The following is a 16,169-nucleotide window of genomic DNA, read 5'->3' as shown; positions in this document are numbered from 1 at the left end:
CCTCAAGTGCTGTGGGCACTTTTCTTCCTGTATTGGTCACTATTTTACCATGCCCTGTTCTAGCCTCCATTTGCTCCCCTTTGGCTGATATTATCCTTTGTCAATGTTGATGCCAATTACCAATAAGGCCCTCCCACACCTCCAAGGTTCAGCTTTCATAACTGCATTAAGACAAATCAATACTGTTATTAACATTGCCACATTTGTGGATGGCGTGACCTGCCTGCAAACACTGCATGCAGCAGCAGAGATACTCCCAGGGCTACATTAAGTCTCTACACTCCCTTATTTGCAATTTCTTTTTCAGGTAGACTCTGCTATTTTATAAATATGAGGTGGAGGTTTTTTTATCTTTTTTTTTTCAAATGCAAACTGATAAATGCTTGTGGGACACACACCCTTGCTGTCCCCTTCACGTGTGGGTGGCAATACTCCATGGACAGCCAAGAACTAATTGTCCTGTCACGTGCTTTGCAGTTGGGCTCAATGATCACTGATGATCATTACAACTGAACTGTTCTATTCTACTCTAACTTCGTCCAGGCCCCCCCAGCCAGCTCACTCATCACCCACCACCGCACCCCAGCTTTGGCTGTTCACTTCTGCACACGGCTGTGGATGCATCCAGACAGCACATGCAGCCGTGCCAGCACTTGTGCTGGCTGCCCAGCTGCTCTGGAGTGTGTCCACTCACCCCTGCCTCTAATGCACGGTCTCTTCCCACTCATATCTCACCCCCTTCTCCTCCCCATCTTTCACACCAGGCCCATAAGCCACCATGCCTGGACCTGACCTCGACATATGATTCAACCTACGATGCCAGGAAACAAACTCCCTGGCAGAAGCAGAGGCCTCTAAGCCCCCACCTTCCAGCAGAGCTGTTGGTCAGTTCACTCTGGCCATCAAAGGACAGTCACTACCCAAGAGCTCTGCCGACCTGACTCGAGAGCCCAGATGCCATCGCAGCCCTGCTCAAGCTCCTGGGCAGGTTTTTCCAGCCCTTCCTGACCTCCAGAGTGCTACAATTAGAAAATTAGACACTGGCTAATGTAAAAGCTAATTCAAGTGTTCTTCTCCATACCCTGCTCTAGCTGCAGAGCAGAAACACCTCAGCCTGTGCATCACCTGAGAGGCTGGTACTGCTGGGAGAGATGGATGCTGTGTCCACAGCATGAACTGCTACCCTCCTTTTCCTGCCTCAGATTCCTCTAGTGGCACCTCCCCCATGACCATTTCACCTAAGCAATGTGTTTGCAATGCTCCCAGTAACTATGAGAATAGTAATAATGCCAGAGCATGGAGGAAACACCAAGCACTGACAGTATCAGGAAACAGCAACAGGGAGGAGTTCAAAACATTTCTCGGAGGCCATTATTGCTTATTTAGAACACCTTCTACACCTATTGACTGAACAACTCCACGAGGCTCCCAGCCTGCTTTGATTTCACATGCTGTAAAGCAGCCTGCATTTTTAGTAGGTGTCCAACTCCTGCCAGCTCTCTGCCTCCAGGGTTTCCCTTCTGCAGTTTACTTAGACAACCTTCCAACATAAATTTTAGCAATCTGAAGCCTGTTGCTGTATCACTAGTACTTAACATCTGTTCAAAAAGCCACCCTGACACTGCTTGGTGAATTTAACCTGTAACAGTGAAGTGAAATGAAAAGCCAGGTCCACCCCTCAGCAGGGAAGAAAGAACAAAGAATTGTGGATGTGAAATCAGAGAATAGTTTGAGTTGGAAGGCACCATTAAAGGTGAAACAGTCCAGCACCCCTGCAACGAGCAGGGACATCTTCAACTAGATCAGGTTGCTCAGGATGCCTTCCAACCTCACCTTGAATGTTCCAGGGATGGGGCCTCCATCACCTCTCTGAGCAACCTTTGTCCATGATTCACTGTTCCCATGGTAAAAAACTTGCTTCTTACATCTAGTCTAAAGCAACCTTCCTTCGGTTTAAAACCATTACCCCATACTGTACCATTAAAAAAAACAAACTAACAAGAAAACAAGTTAAATCCTGAAAAAGGAAACAAAACAAAAAAAACCCTCATACACACACACACACAAAAAAACCCAACAAAAACAAAACAAAACCAAAAAACTAACCAAACAACCAAACAAACAAAACACCAACAACCCACTCCCCCCCAAAAATCACCAGCTTAAAACAAAGGAGAGTGGGTCTGCTGGGTGTTGCAAGGATGGTGGTATAATCTCTGCCCTGTTTGCTCTCAGTTTCCCTTGGCAATCAGTCTATCAGGTAAGTCAACAAGTCCTTGAGAGCACAACAGGATATTCACCTGGGAGCTTAAATTAAACTCTCCAAGTGAGTAAGAGACCAACATCTTTGCCTGGAAGGCTTGTGCCCAAGCCTTAGCTGTGAGACATCAGAGATGGGCTCACAGAAGCCACAGAAATCCTACCAAATGAACACATCTATTGCCTTAGATTTTTCCTGTGGGATTTTACAAAATGCTCCACGCTGCCCTATACATGTTCATTACATATCTGCTGTGCTGGAGCTCTCCTTATAGCACAGAAACACTTGGAGCAGACTCTGAAAAGGTAGGACCTACATTAGTAGCTTAGGTCTGCAGTGACTAACTCTTGTTCCACACCTCCAAAAAACCCATTCTGAGAATTCCCAAAGGTTTCTTTATTGAACACAGCTTCAAAGAGTTAGTTAAACCATTGACAGCCTGAAGCCTTCTGTACAAGAATCTTATCTCTGATGTTATCATAACAAGCAGTGATCCCTGCCAGATTCAGGGAAACAGCAGGGAAATCAACCGAAGCCAGAAGCAGCTTGTGCAAAGGAGAAACCTGCACACCAACCAGGCCTTTCATGAAATACATCATGGGCTACTCCACCACAGATTCATCTCGGTGGAAGCAGAAGCAATTCCCTTGACCCAAATTTCCAGATTGAATTTCTGCATTACAAGTCAGTTTTGGCTCCCATCCCTCCTGACTTCCCTTACTGAATCATAGAGTTGTTTAGATGTTGGGGTTGTTTTCCCCCAAAAAGACTATTGACAAATGCCACATACTGCCTGTTCTGACGTGCACACCAGCAGTCAGCCTACAGGTAAACAGGGTACAGGCAGTCAGGGACAGAACAGTGCCAGTTATTTACCCCATTTCCTCTTAAACTTTTTTCCAATACAATTAACTAAATTGTGCAATTACACATGCATTGGCCAGGAAGTTTCTCTCTTCCCCTTTTTAGCCTCCTTTTCAGTTGCATTTCCCTGCTTCACAGGATGCTCTAAACTAAACATTACATTCAAGTTACACAATAAAGATTTTGGAGTGATATAATGAATGAGGAAGGTCACGGGAAGGGAGGTATCTGCTAAAATAAGATTTGGTAAGGAGCTACATAGGACCTAGCGTCAACTGCCTTTTATTACAAGAGACTGTAATTTATATTAGCTAAGATACCAGATGGAGGGGCATAAGAGATCAATAGTTGAAATAGTTAAAAAACTTTCCAAGGACTGAAGGAAGCCTGAATTAATTCAAAACCCAAATTATAGTGATACAAGCTGTTATGGCAGAGCCAAGGTGCCTCACATAACCTTAAGCCTCTCTGCATATTGAGGCTCTTTTATGCTACATAAAACCACACTCCAGCTACAGAAAATGCAGCAGCATTCAAATTAAGTTTATCACAAATTAGTGCTCCTGGGCAGATCATTTATTCATTTAAAAAGATCTACACACTCTCATCTTTATAAGGGGAAAACCACCTTGGAAGCGAAGCAAAAACCAGATGCAGCAGTGTCTTGTTAACCCCCAGAGACTGGAAAAGCAATGTTAAGCACAAAAGTTCCAGCACACATCGATCACAGTTTTAGAGGCTGTAAAATATCAACCTCTAGTGAAGATTTTTCTAAGCTGAGGGGTCTTCCCTGCTCTGCCAGGACAGGCTGCCACCTCCTCACAGGCAGCCCTCCTGCAGCCCAGTGCTCACCCCGGCACAGCGTGTCCTGGCACAACCGGGGCACGTGCAGATGGGATCAGCCAGCAGCAGGGCTGCCTGGAGCACAGCTGGGCAAACTCCTCCTCAGGAGCACAGGGGCACCTGGGTGACAACGCTGGAAGTCCCCTTGTCGTTTCACTTGCTGGGAGCCATGAGCTGTGAGAAGCCAAGCTTCTGAAGAAGTCTGACGGTGACCACCTTGATGTCTTTGCGAACTGTTGCCATTGCTGCTCCAGTCAGGGATTTTTCCCTCTCCTTTCACCCACTTCTGACTACCAGTTAAGAAACATGTTTCAAGGGAGGCTGATATCATGAGCAGGAGCCTGGCAACTCCATGGCTTGATGTGGGCAGCAGGGTGAGATGAGGGAGGAGAGGAGATGAGCAGTGACAAACCGGCATCCTGCAAGCCCCACAGCACACCAGCCACAGGCTGCAACCAGAGACATGGGACCTGGCACAGGGATGTCACGGTCACAGAGCGAGATGGCAGCGGTGGCTGGCCTTGAGTGTAGCTCAGCCTGCAGCACCGCTCTGCTCCATCTTCCTCGGGCCCCGCTGCATTCGAACACCGGGCACGACGCAGGGAGTGTGCTCGTGTGGCAAGCAGCAGGCACAGCTTTAAACCCCTCGTGGCACCCACAGGCCACCCACAGCTTCTCTTTCCCTCTAAGGCTACTCCACCTCAAGGCACACTCCTCACAAGCCCCTGAGGAGCCATTAAAATTCAATAGTCAGCCTGGACTTTTGCGTGCATACAGCTTAAAAACATCAAAACTTCCACGAAAGTGTTTTTGCAATGCTTTCCTGGAACTGAGTAAGCAGTGCAGAGCATTTTTGTTAGAATTATGTCTCCTCATCAAGCATAAAAAGCCGCCAAAGCCATTAGTGAAGATGCCAGCACCAGCAGCGGGCATCAAGCATCTGAAAACAAAGCTCAGCACAGCTAATTCAAAATGTCCCAACACAAATGGGAAAATGGGACTAACCAACGCCTGGCTGTGAAGCCCCTGATGCCCAGAAAGTGATGGCTCAGCCAAATGCTCAGGAAGAACATCCTTGAATGTGTCCTGCAACAAATGAGATCTCTGGAAATGGCTAGCAAGCGCACCTTCATTTCCAAACTGTGCCTTCTGAATTACACCCATAAAAGCAAGCTCAGTAAATTCAGCTGTTTCTCACTTAAGGGACAGGACTTCTGGGAAGCTCCAGCACACACCATGTGAGCAGCCTGCCAACAGCATGGGCCACGAAAGACAGAGTCAAACACCAGGAGATCTGAGAGAAGAGAAATCACAGATGGTGTGACTGAGCAGATCAGATCTAGCAAACCCTGCGTATACCAAAACATTTTGTCAGAAGAGAGACAGGGAGATCCTCCCCAGTGACAGGCTCAGCAATTGCATCTGTCCTCCACTCTGGACAGTCCAGTGGTACCTCAGCAGGTGTCAGCAATGGAATTTTCCCCCGCAGAGATTCCCCTCTTCTTTGTGACTTGTAGAGAAGCATTGACGGAGTGACAGATTATTCAGCCTGAGACTGCAAACTGCTTTGGAGGGCTGTTCCATCTGAACAGGATGAGATGGACTCTTTTCTCTCTTGCAAATCCCACCAGGGTCGGGAGGTTTCCCACGGGGACAAGCCTGGCTGGGAAATTCAGCCTGCATGTTCAGGGTATCCTTAAGGACATGGGAGACAAGGGCTAGAGAATGAATTAAAATTAAAGCGTGATCTTTTCCTATCTCCTGAGACAAACACAGCTCTTTGCAACAGAGCTTTAGGGCCAGATTTAGGAATGAATGCCATTTTAAGAAGCGTGATACAAGCAGAACAGAAAGTTGTGGCTTCAGTCCACAGAGCTGAATCTCATTTACTTTCAGACCATTACCACCGCTTCAATTACCCTCAGCTGGCATGAAATCTAATTTCCATTTTAAAAAATAATCTTTTGATGCACCTTCTGATAACCCTAGAAGAAACCCTGACTGGTTCTGGCAGAGCTGCTGCTCCTGGGATAAGCCTGGCACGGTGCACAGCACCTCAGGCTCACACTGTGTTCCCTGGGGGAACAGGCCATGCAGTGACCAAACTCTTGACATGCAGAGAAGGGGCTTCAGCCATCACTGAGGGTGTAGCAGCCAGTGAACCATCTCCTGCCGATGATCAGGGGAACCACCTGAAATGAAAAGGTCTCCCACAACTGATTTCAGCCAGTTTGCTTCTCATCAAGCCTAAGCCAAGGGAAATAATTTGCCATGGGATTTGGGGAAACTTGGCTTCTTACATCAGGGGTGATCTTGGTCGGTCATGCTCCACCTGGATGCAACCCTCCAGGGTTTGTAGCACAAAGCCACTAGAGAGGCTGGACACAAGCACGTATTCATTCCCATTTAAATGGTTCTGACTTTCAGAAACACATGTGATCCCACAGCTGTCAAATATCTGTGTTTCCAACCCACGTTTTATACGGCATAAGTTCCTCCCTTAATAAACTCTTACACACAGGAGCACCCATTTTCTGGAAAGCCTCCCAGAACCCCTCTGAAGCAAAGCTGACATACATGAGCTCAAGAGCAATAAAACTCAGCCCAGCAAAAATCGCAGTGACTAACCATGGAGGTTCTTGTATGCTGACCCCACTTTCTTAGCCCCCTGCCCCACACAGTGACACCGGATTTCTCAGTACAAGAACTTTAGGAGGGTAGACACCACGGAGGGGAGATCAGAGAGATGATACAAGACACAGGGGTACTGACTGTTGAAAAAGAATCTTGAGTTGGAAAATAGAAGGAAAAGCAGAAACCCCAGCTTGTTCCAGGAGAGAGCTTTGATCACTCTGCAGAGGATGACAAAAAGCAGCTGACTGTGATACCCACCGGCCAGGCAGATCCTGCCAGGTCCCTGCTCCCAAACCTAGGTTTCAAGCTGCTGCCTTCCCTTCAGCTCTGGCAGGGCAAATACAGAGTTTTCAAGTGTCTTCAACATAATGAACAGATGTTGCTTCTAGGCCCTTTCCTAAGCACTGTGAAGTACTTACGGTTACTTTTATTTTTTGAACACATATTTCATAATCAAAGTTCGTGCTAATGGTCATGCATCCATAACATCTTCCCATGTAACTCCCGCTCTCCCCTCACACACAAGCAGCTTTTATCCAGGAGCCCCAAACCGCTCTACAAAGAAAAGTCTGCTTCTCCCCAAAAAAGTTTTAAGAAAGTGATTGTTTGGAGAAACGAAATTTGCCTGCTAAATAAAAAAAGCTGTATTTAAGAGAAAGGAAAGGATGCCCTGCAAATGCTAACTGGTTTTGACACCGGCTATCCGCATTGTGACCAAACCAGCAAGCTATCTCCCCTCACACAGTGGGCGAGCTGCCAAGAACAGAGCATCCTGCACATAATGCCCTTTTGAAAGAAAAAAAAAGAAACCTGAAAAACATTCCCACTACCTCCGAGGAAAGAAAAGCTCCTTTCTGCACAGCCAGGCCGGGCTGTGCGGAGCAGAGGTGAAGGAGAAGCGGCGAGGACGGCTTGCAGCACACCCACACGCTGGCTCCCAGCCCCCTGCAGGCATTTCTTTTCCTCCCTCCTCCCACCGCCGCCCCCGACTATTCTAAAATGACTTTGCATGAGCCACACGCCAACTTCTAAGCACAAGGCACCATGCATTTCCTTATTCCGTGCCCAACCTGTACCATCCATCACGTTTTTATTTTCAAGAGATTACAAGAATCTGGGGTTCACACACGAGGGACACACAAGTGTACGTGCTCCCACACCCAGACAGTTCCTGTGAAACGCCTCTTGCGCTTCCATTGCTGGCAAGTACGTGCCCGATGCTGGTATGCTGCATGGTTGGGGAATCAAAAACAAACCCCTCTGCCACTCTGACTAGTCCACCGGCTAATTCATTACGATAAACCCATTGTCCAAAACAAAAACATTATTTAATTGCTAAACCAGCTGCCCAAGTTTAGTTGTTGCTCTTGGCAAACATATCAGGATCTCAGCACGCCTATTTTTCAGCAAGTATCTCTGTAGGTGCAAGCCATGCCTTCCACCCTTGAAGTCTCCAAGTGTCTCTGTCACCAATCCAGCGTTTTCCAACCCAAGTGGATATTTAAAGGGACACCATAATCTTAAACACCTCTCAGAATACATTAAGATTACAGCAACTGAAATACCAGCAAGCATCCTTTTTTTCCCCCCAGCTGTTACACATGCAATTATGCAGCTGCACTCTTCCCCATCAGGCAGCCTGATTGCCTTTAAAAATGGAGGGCAGAAAAAGAAAAAAAGATTAAAACATATTTGAAGGAGTCACCAAAACAATTGGCAGCAGGTCTCAAAGGCTGATACCTGAACTGTATACAACTACAGTTATGCCTGAGGTTTCTGGCTGTTTTTCAAGTAGATTGTGCCACTTCAGACAGGCAGCTCAATCACTGGGAAATACGTTGCATGCAAGGGAAGAAAAAGGCTGGCCAGGTCGTAGCTGGCATCTTTTGAATGGAATGCTGCTTGGCATGGGTTTCCAAGTATCTCAACACTGACCACCAGGAAGAATTCCTTAAACTACTCACTGCTTCCTTTGATTTTAAAAAGATACACACCTACAGGTCAAGAAACAACCCAAGTATCATTGCCATTTCTTTCACACTGGTTACTCACAGGTATCTACAAACCTACTGCGCAAATGCTAGGCAGCATTTCTTAACAATAATAATAATAAAGGCATCTTTCATGCAGTGTAATCCAGAAGAACTGCAATATTTCTTAGATTACAAGACTGATCTGCCCTCCCCCCCCAGCTCAGCTTTCTAATTCCAACACAATCAGAGCAGGAGAATGCATAATTCATCCTGTGGTCAGACCTGTGGGTCTCCCTGTCATTAAGCAACACCAGACTTCCAAAAAGGTCACATTTCCAGGAGACTCAGCTGAAAATTCTCTTCTATCCACTGAAAGAGTCTGAGAGGTAAAGTAAGGAGCTCCTCATGGAGTATTTGCCCCCACTGTTCAAGGATTCACAAATACTTTGCTAGCAGAGCATGACAACAGGAAGAGGATATTTATCTGGGTAAGTCAAGAAATGTAGAAATCAATGGGTTAATCATCAGGTTAGCAAAACAAAATCAACTAGTGGAATCTTTTATACAGCAAAAGACTGTCAAAGTGAACATAACTGCTTGCATTTGTTGTCCTCTCTGACTGGTAGAGGATTATTGGAATAATGGAAATTTTAGACACTGATCAAAAACAAGTTCTGTCCATTAAAGCTAAACTTTAACAATTTTGCAAAAGCAAATCCTTTCATTATCCGTGGATAGCATCCCACACAATAGAGTAACACAGTTAACACAATGTAAAATAAACCTCTTGCCAAAAGAAATTTAACTTCTGTCCAAGTTAGGCTCAATGCAGATGCATATGTTGGACGCAAACAATTTTCTAATACAGATAAGAAACAAAGAAACTGATCCCACATATAGACATTAGGGAAAGCATCCTAGGAACATGATGGAAAACACATAAAAAAACCCCAGTCTGTATTTCTTTCATTAACTGGAAAACACATTGCATTTTTTTCCTGAATCTGACCTAAAAGTCATGCTTGAAGGAAATTCCAGCAGTTCTTTGGAAATGTGTGAGATCCTCTTCCCATGAGTATCAGTACATCTTGCACATGCAAACAGTGCAACATCATTGCTCACAGTTTCACATCACTAAAAGGAAGTAAAAAACGCAATGATGTAAAATTTTAATTCACACTGCCCCCTTGGTCTACCAGCTTGCTTGTCTCCCCCATGTCAGAGTGATCAACACTCAGAAGAATGCTGCCTTGCTTGTAAAAAAAATAAAATCACATTGCACACGTATTTTTAATTGCAACATTTCTAAACCCAGATTACATGCCTCTTTTTTTTTTTTTTTTTTTTTTTTTTGGGGTGGGGGGGGGAGTCATAATCCAAGTTTAATGTTGCTTAGGCTACAAATTAATCACTATCCCCAGCTCCCAACAACTGGCCCATGTTATTTCCATGCCCATGAGCTCGGGTGGTAGAATGGGGGCACCACAGTGCCAGCTGCGGCACACAGCAAGCAAAGCATCTCCTGCACCCACAGAGTGGCAGCCTCATCTGAGAGCTAGAAAGGTTTGTCTACACAAGTTCCTGCCGGTGCAAGCAGCCAGCTGCAAGAGCAAACCCCGCTCCTGCACCGTAGAAATTCCCTGAACAGACTAAGCTATGCCAACAAAAGCACTTTCTTTGCCAGCAGAGCTGACTCCTCAGCAGAGCTCCTGACAGTGTTGCAACAGCCACTCTATAGTGGCACCCATTTTTTCTCTTTCACAGTTTCCTACACTTCCATCTCAACACAGAAAAAGGTAAGAAACAAAGAAATGCAGAGAATAGGTGTGAGTATGAGGTGATGTGTGTCCTTTGCTGGCCAGCACCTCCTCACTGAACCTAAGGAAAATGTGAGATGATCTACCTTCTTCCCCAAGTCCCACCTAACTACATGAAGTCAGACACACTTACTTAGCTCTAAGATCCATTCAACTGAATCAAAGGGTTCCCAATCCAAGCATCTGAGAAGAACTGAGATCGATACTCAACCCTGGAACAAGCAGTGAGGCTCCTCCTGGCTCTGCTCCCTGGCCAAAAGTACGCAGCAATGCTGGTGGACCCCACGCAAGACAGCATGATATCAGTGGATATCAGTGGCTGCTGAAACAGTTCCCCAGTCTTTGGTCAAATCTCATCTCAGGCAAGAGTTTTTGAACCTGAAATTACAATAAATGGCTCCCATTAGGAAAAACGGGAAATATTTTGGGGAGAGAGTGATTGTTTCCTCCTTTCTTCCTCCCACAGAGAAAATTTGATCTTCCTAAAGATTTTTACTTGTGAATGGGATTACAGGAAAATGCTCAGCTACAGCGCTTGCCTACAAGTATTCCTGTGAAAAAGCTCAGGATTCTGTCACAGCTATGAGCAGGAGACACATACCTACTGAGCGCCCAGCTGTTTTTCTCAGCAAACCTTTCATTCCCGCCGATGCATAAGATGACCTTTTCCCAAACCGAGCAGGTCGCCCAGCAGCCTGATGCAAACCACGGCTGGCAGATGCCTTTGCTGCCACAGCCACACAGGAGTAGGGTGTCCCCCTTGCCCGGCTTTCAGGGAACTGGGGTGACCTTGGCTGCAGCCATCCAGCCTCCAGCACAGCCCCCGACATCTCCCAGGCGAGGAGACGGGCAAAAAAGCCAACTCACCAGAGGCAAACGCCAGCATTTTTTAAAGGTCGTTTGGGAAGGTTGGCAATAGGAAGTCCGGATCTGTAGGAGTTGACTCAAAGGGCCCTGCAACATTCATGCGTTGGGAACTTCTCCGGGTAAACCATTAACCACCATAAAGCAGAGCTGCGAAACGCCCCTCATCATCGGGGAGGCTCACACACAGCCGAGCACACACGCGGGCTGCACGGGGATATGCACACACAGATGTAGATTTCCTTACAGCTACAGACGCACAAGGACACAGATACACACGGCTTGGGGTTTTTTGAGGGCAGGGAAACGCTGGCAATTCCCTCTGCTCGGGGCGAGGCGAGCGCTGACACCGCAGCCCCGCAGCGGTAGAGGGGGGATCGGCTCGCATCCCCCGGACGCGAGGAGGGCGCCGGATCCGCTCCGCATCTCCCGGCGGCGAAGGGAGCAGCCGCACCGCTCCGCGCCCCACGGGGATGTAAGAGATGCGCGGAGCGCCCCGCGCCCGCAATCCAGACAGGACGTTTTGAGCCCACTCTCCCCGAAAATACCCACGCCAAAAGCCAGAAATCTCCCCTCTCCCTCCAGCTTCGCTTTCCGACGGTCCCCGCGGCGGGAGAGAGCGCGCAGACCTTCCGCAGCGCTACCGAAGTTTCCGCGCCGCTCCGCGGGCGGCAGCGAAGCGGCCCCAGCTTCTTACCCGGCTGGCGGAGCGGGGTCCCGGGGCGGCCTGGAAGCGGCGGCGGCGGCTGCGCGGGGGCGCGGCGGCTTCCTGGGAGCTACAACTCCGCGGCGGCGCCCGGGCGAGCCGCGCGCCTGCGGAGCGGCGGCGAGCGGGGAGGAAAAGAGGAAATGAGCGGGAGGCGCATTGGAGGGAGGGAGGGGGAGGAAGGAGCAGTCGCCGAGGGACCAGGGAGAGCGAGGGACGGAGCGCAACTTCCCCGGCGGGGCAGCGGGCGCGCCTGGGGGCGGAGCGCACCGTGCCGCCGCTCCGCGGCCGCCCCGCGGCGTGCGCAGCGCCGAGCCCCGCGCGGGGCCGCCCGCCGCCGCCGCTCCCGCCGCGCCGGACACTTGGTATCGCCCTGCCCGGCCCCGCCAGGGCCGCCGCCGCGGGCAGGAAGTGCGGGGCCGGGGGGCCAGAGCCGAGAGGCGGCTCCGCGGGGCTGCGCGCCCGGGGGGAGCCGCGCCCGCCCCCCTGGCGCTCGCTGCCGGCCACACCGGCACCGCGGACGCGGGCATGGGCAGCGGGGCGGGAAAAGTTCTGATTGTTGATGTTGGGGGCTTTTTCCCCTCCTATTTTTTTTTTTTTTTCCCCTTGTGTGTGTGTGTGTGTGTGTGTGTGTGTGTGTGTGTGATTTTTACCCCCAAAACAAATAAGGGAACGCCGGACACGGACCTGTCCCGTGGCCCCAGATCGCCCTGCAACGCATCCCATAGCGCGGCTGAAGGTGTCCAGTGCTGGGTACGCGGGGACGGAGGGTGGACGGCGGCAGCAGAGGCCGCTTGGAGTGGCCGCTGGAAGCGAGCGCAGCCGCCCCCAGCACAGGGACCCCACGATTCCCACTGAACAGGGCAAGGGGACAAGGTCCCTGCCACCGCAGTGGCCCCCAGCAGGGCGGCGAGCGGCGCAGGTGAACTTGGTGCCGTCGGCTGAGTCTGGACGTGTGCCGGACCCCTCGCTGGAGACAGGCGCCCACCCTTCGCTCACCGATCTGTGCAAAACATGAGCTTGCAGAGCCTCCCCGCGTACCCCATCGCAAAATGGAGGGGATTTAGGGATTGATGCTAATCTCCTTCCTGAGAGAGGTGATTGGAAGCATTGCTCGGAAATACGGCATGTAGCACAAAGTAAGTCTTCCTTGTTAGGATATTCCTCCCCACCCACCCTCTCCTAGCTCCTGCCCAGCACATTTTTAAGTCAAAAATATATGAAGAATTTAATGTAGCTGTCACTGTGCCTTATCGGTAGCTTTCACTCTGCCTCCCCTTTTGGGAGACTCCATGAGCACATTCAGTGCTGTCTTGAGATAAGAACAGAATAGAGCTGAAATCAAGGCCACACCAGGAAAAAGATACTAAAAATCTAAGCGACAAAAAAGGGGGGGGAACCACACAGAAAAATTTCATCACCACCAATGCAGTTTTTCAAAGCTTATCTTTGCATTAAGTCCAACAGATTTTCATGGGGACAGGGGAGGGGAAAAAAACAAAACAAACAAACAAAACAAAACAAAACAAAAAACAACGCCCAAACCAAAAAAACACAAACCACCACAAAAAAAACCCACAAAGAAACCAAGCCTTTCACATGTACTCCAAAGCTGGAATACCTTGAAACTGGATACACTGATGTAAAGAGAAGAAAATGTTACAGAGATTTAAATGTTACTTAACAATAACCACTTTCTCCAAGGCCCTTCAAAAATAGTTGAACCATTCTGCCAGTTTAAAAAGAAAATGATAAAAATGTGAGCCCAAGGAAAAGAACAAACTTTGAAACTAAAGAACTGTTTAAATTAGAAGCAACTCAACCAGGAATATATAATGGAAAACTCTATCTAACCACCAGGGCTGTCAATTTCACCTGCTTAAAGCTGGATTCTCCTCGCAGGAGATAAGTGAGTTTTTAATTGATTTCCCCGCAAAGCCTTCCGTGTGCCAGCATTGCCGACGTAAGCGCGGCCGGGCTCAAGGATGGGGCTGTGCCCCGCCGTGCCTCTGGCTGCTCTGCCGGCGAGGGCGGTGGCACAGGTGACGACACCACTCCGCCCAGGAATAGGTGGCAACAGAGCAAGCACCTACTTGAGGCCTCCTCCAAGATTTACAGCCCTCAGGGCTCACGTCTGGCGAGACAAAACATTTTAAGGTGCTCAACTCCACTTTCCTTGTGAACGTGGTCGTCACCCTGTAGCAGCAGGTTTCCCTCTGTGTGGCGCTGCCCTGTGACCTGTGGCGGACCGGTTTTGAGAAGAGATCTGCAGCCTTTTCTGAAGCTGCAATGTCTCTTCTCCAGGCTGTCCAGGTTCAAAGGGGATTGGCAGCTGTGAGTACTGTGTTCTGCTTGGGAAGATCCTCGGATGGGTCTCTTTGTGCTGCCCTGCACCCGGCTCAGCACAGCTCTGAACGTCTGTCAGGAACTGCCTGTGTTGGGAGGCTCAGGGACATTGCGTGGTCAGCAGGTACTTACTTGAGAAGTGCCTGCAGCTACTGCTCTCTTTGAGCCCTCTAATGTTCTGTGTATTATCTCACAAGAAATTGCGTAAATGCTGAAAATAATTCCGTATTCAACAACTATCGGGGAACACACAACAAGATCCAAATGAGATGTTGCTATCATTTACGCCCAACTTCTTTCTTCAAGAATTGCAGCTTTCCAGCATGCAAGATGGTTCAATCCAGACAGACGACCAGCCAGAGGAATACCACCAAGATTTCAGATGATTTAGAGTCCTAATGCTTGCTAATGATCGATTCCTGAGTTGCAGGAATCCCTGGGGAAATTAAGGAAAATGGCCATAGGAAGCTGGCAACTGCTCACATTCTGAGGTGAAAAGAGGCTGCAGATCCATTCCTGCAATGAGTTTGTGAGGGCTGCTTCTCCCCTCCCAGAAGAGAAATGGAGCTGGTGAAGGATCTAGAAAACATGTCAGGAGGAGCAGCTGAGGGAGCTGGGGTGTGTAGCCTGAAAGAAAGGAGGCTCATAGGGGACCTTATCACTTCCTGCAACTACCTAAAAGGAGGTTGTAGATAGGTGGATGTGGATGTCTTCTCCAGGATAATAAGTTGTAGAGTAAGAGAAATGGCCTCAAGCTGTGCTAGGGAAGATTTAGATTGGATGTTAGGAAAAATTTCTTCATAGAAAGCATTGTCAGGCATTGGAGTGGGCTGCCCTGGGTGGAGTGGTAGAGTCACCATTCCTGGAGGTATTTAAAAAATGCATAGATGTAGCACTTAGGGACATGGTTTGGTGGTGGACTTGACACTGTTAGGTTAATGGTTGGACTTGATGTTCTTTCCCAGCCTAAATGATTTAGGTCTTTTCCGACCTAAATGATTCTCTGATTTTGTGAAGGCATTTGCAAAATTGGTCCCACTGGGTATATTTGGCTTATTTGAAGTTCCTTTTTTGATGCTGTATGTTTGTTAAGCCTATCTGTAATAATCCCATGATGACCCAGCATGGACCTTCACAAACTTAAATCCACAACTGCTCTGGCATCTCACCTTTTGTTTGATTTCTCTTTCTGCTTTTCATTCTGTTTCCACAGTCAGGAGTGAGAAACAAAGAGGGATTAAATTAGATTCATTTGCATCATTCCAATTATGCTGAATTTGAAGATAATGTGTGAAGGTTTTTTGGTTTTTTGGTTTTTTGGGGTTTTTTTTTTGCTGTCTGGGGTTTAATCATCAGGAGATTAGATGGAAACTAAGGTATTTGAGGTGTGCGGCTTTTAAAATTTCTTTGGTAATAATATGAGCTTCATAAGGCTACTGCTAATCTTGAATTACTATCTGCCTTCCTGTGGTTTGCCATGATTAACTGGAGGAAGAGATTAAAGTGGTATTTACCTTTTTTGAGCAGTTTATTGACTTGACCTGGCCGGCTCAGCACCAAAAAGCAAAGGAAGAAAATGCTGGCAATGATTAAGGATTAAAGTCCTCTTTTTCCATTGGTCTTCTGATATCTGTCATGATTGTTGGGATGGAAAGCTCTGTTGGTGCCCTTGAAGGTGATAAATTGCTCCAGAGGCGGCCAGGCATCTGGCAAGGAAGATTACTGTGGGTCAGGCTGGCTCTGATCTGCCTTTCTCAGAAGAGCCAGGACTTGCCTCCTCTCCAAGCAGCGGCATGTCTTCTGGCTTTGAGCTGGGGACACGGTCATCCCCACACTGGGGTCCTGGAGGCACATGGCACTTC

General features: G+C 48.3%; 1 protein-coding gene across 1 annotated transcript in view; it reads right to left on the bottom strand.

Annotated features, from left to right (window-relative positions):
* Window positions 1–12,065, bottom strand: part of HPCAL1 (hippocalcin like 1) — a 64,598-nt gene extending 52,533 nt beyond the window's left edge. Inside the window, exon 1 of the mRNA XM_040060054.2 lies at window positions 11,953–12,065. The gene's annotated coding sequence lies outside the window, so the exon portion shown is untranslated. The remainder of the gene's footprint in view (window positions 1–11,952) is intronic.
* Window positions 12,066–16,169: the final 4,104 nt, after the last annotated feature.

Source organism: Hirundo rustica, chromosome 3, assembly GCF_015227805.2.
Source record: "Hirundo rustica isolate bHirRus1 chromosome 3, bHirRus1.pri.v3, whole genome shotgun sequence".
NCBI lineage: Eukaryota > Metazoa > Chordata > Aves > Passeriformes > Hirundinidae > Hirundo > Hirundo rustica.
This window is presented reverse-complemented; position numbering and strand designations above follow the sequence as displayed.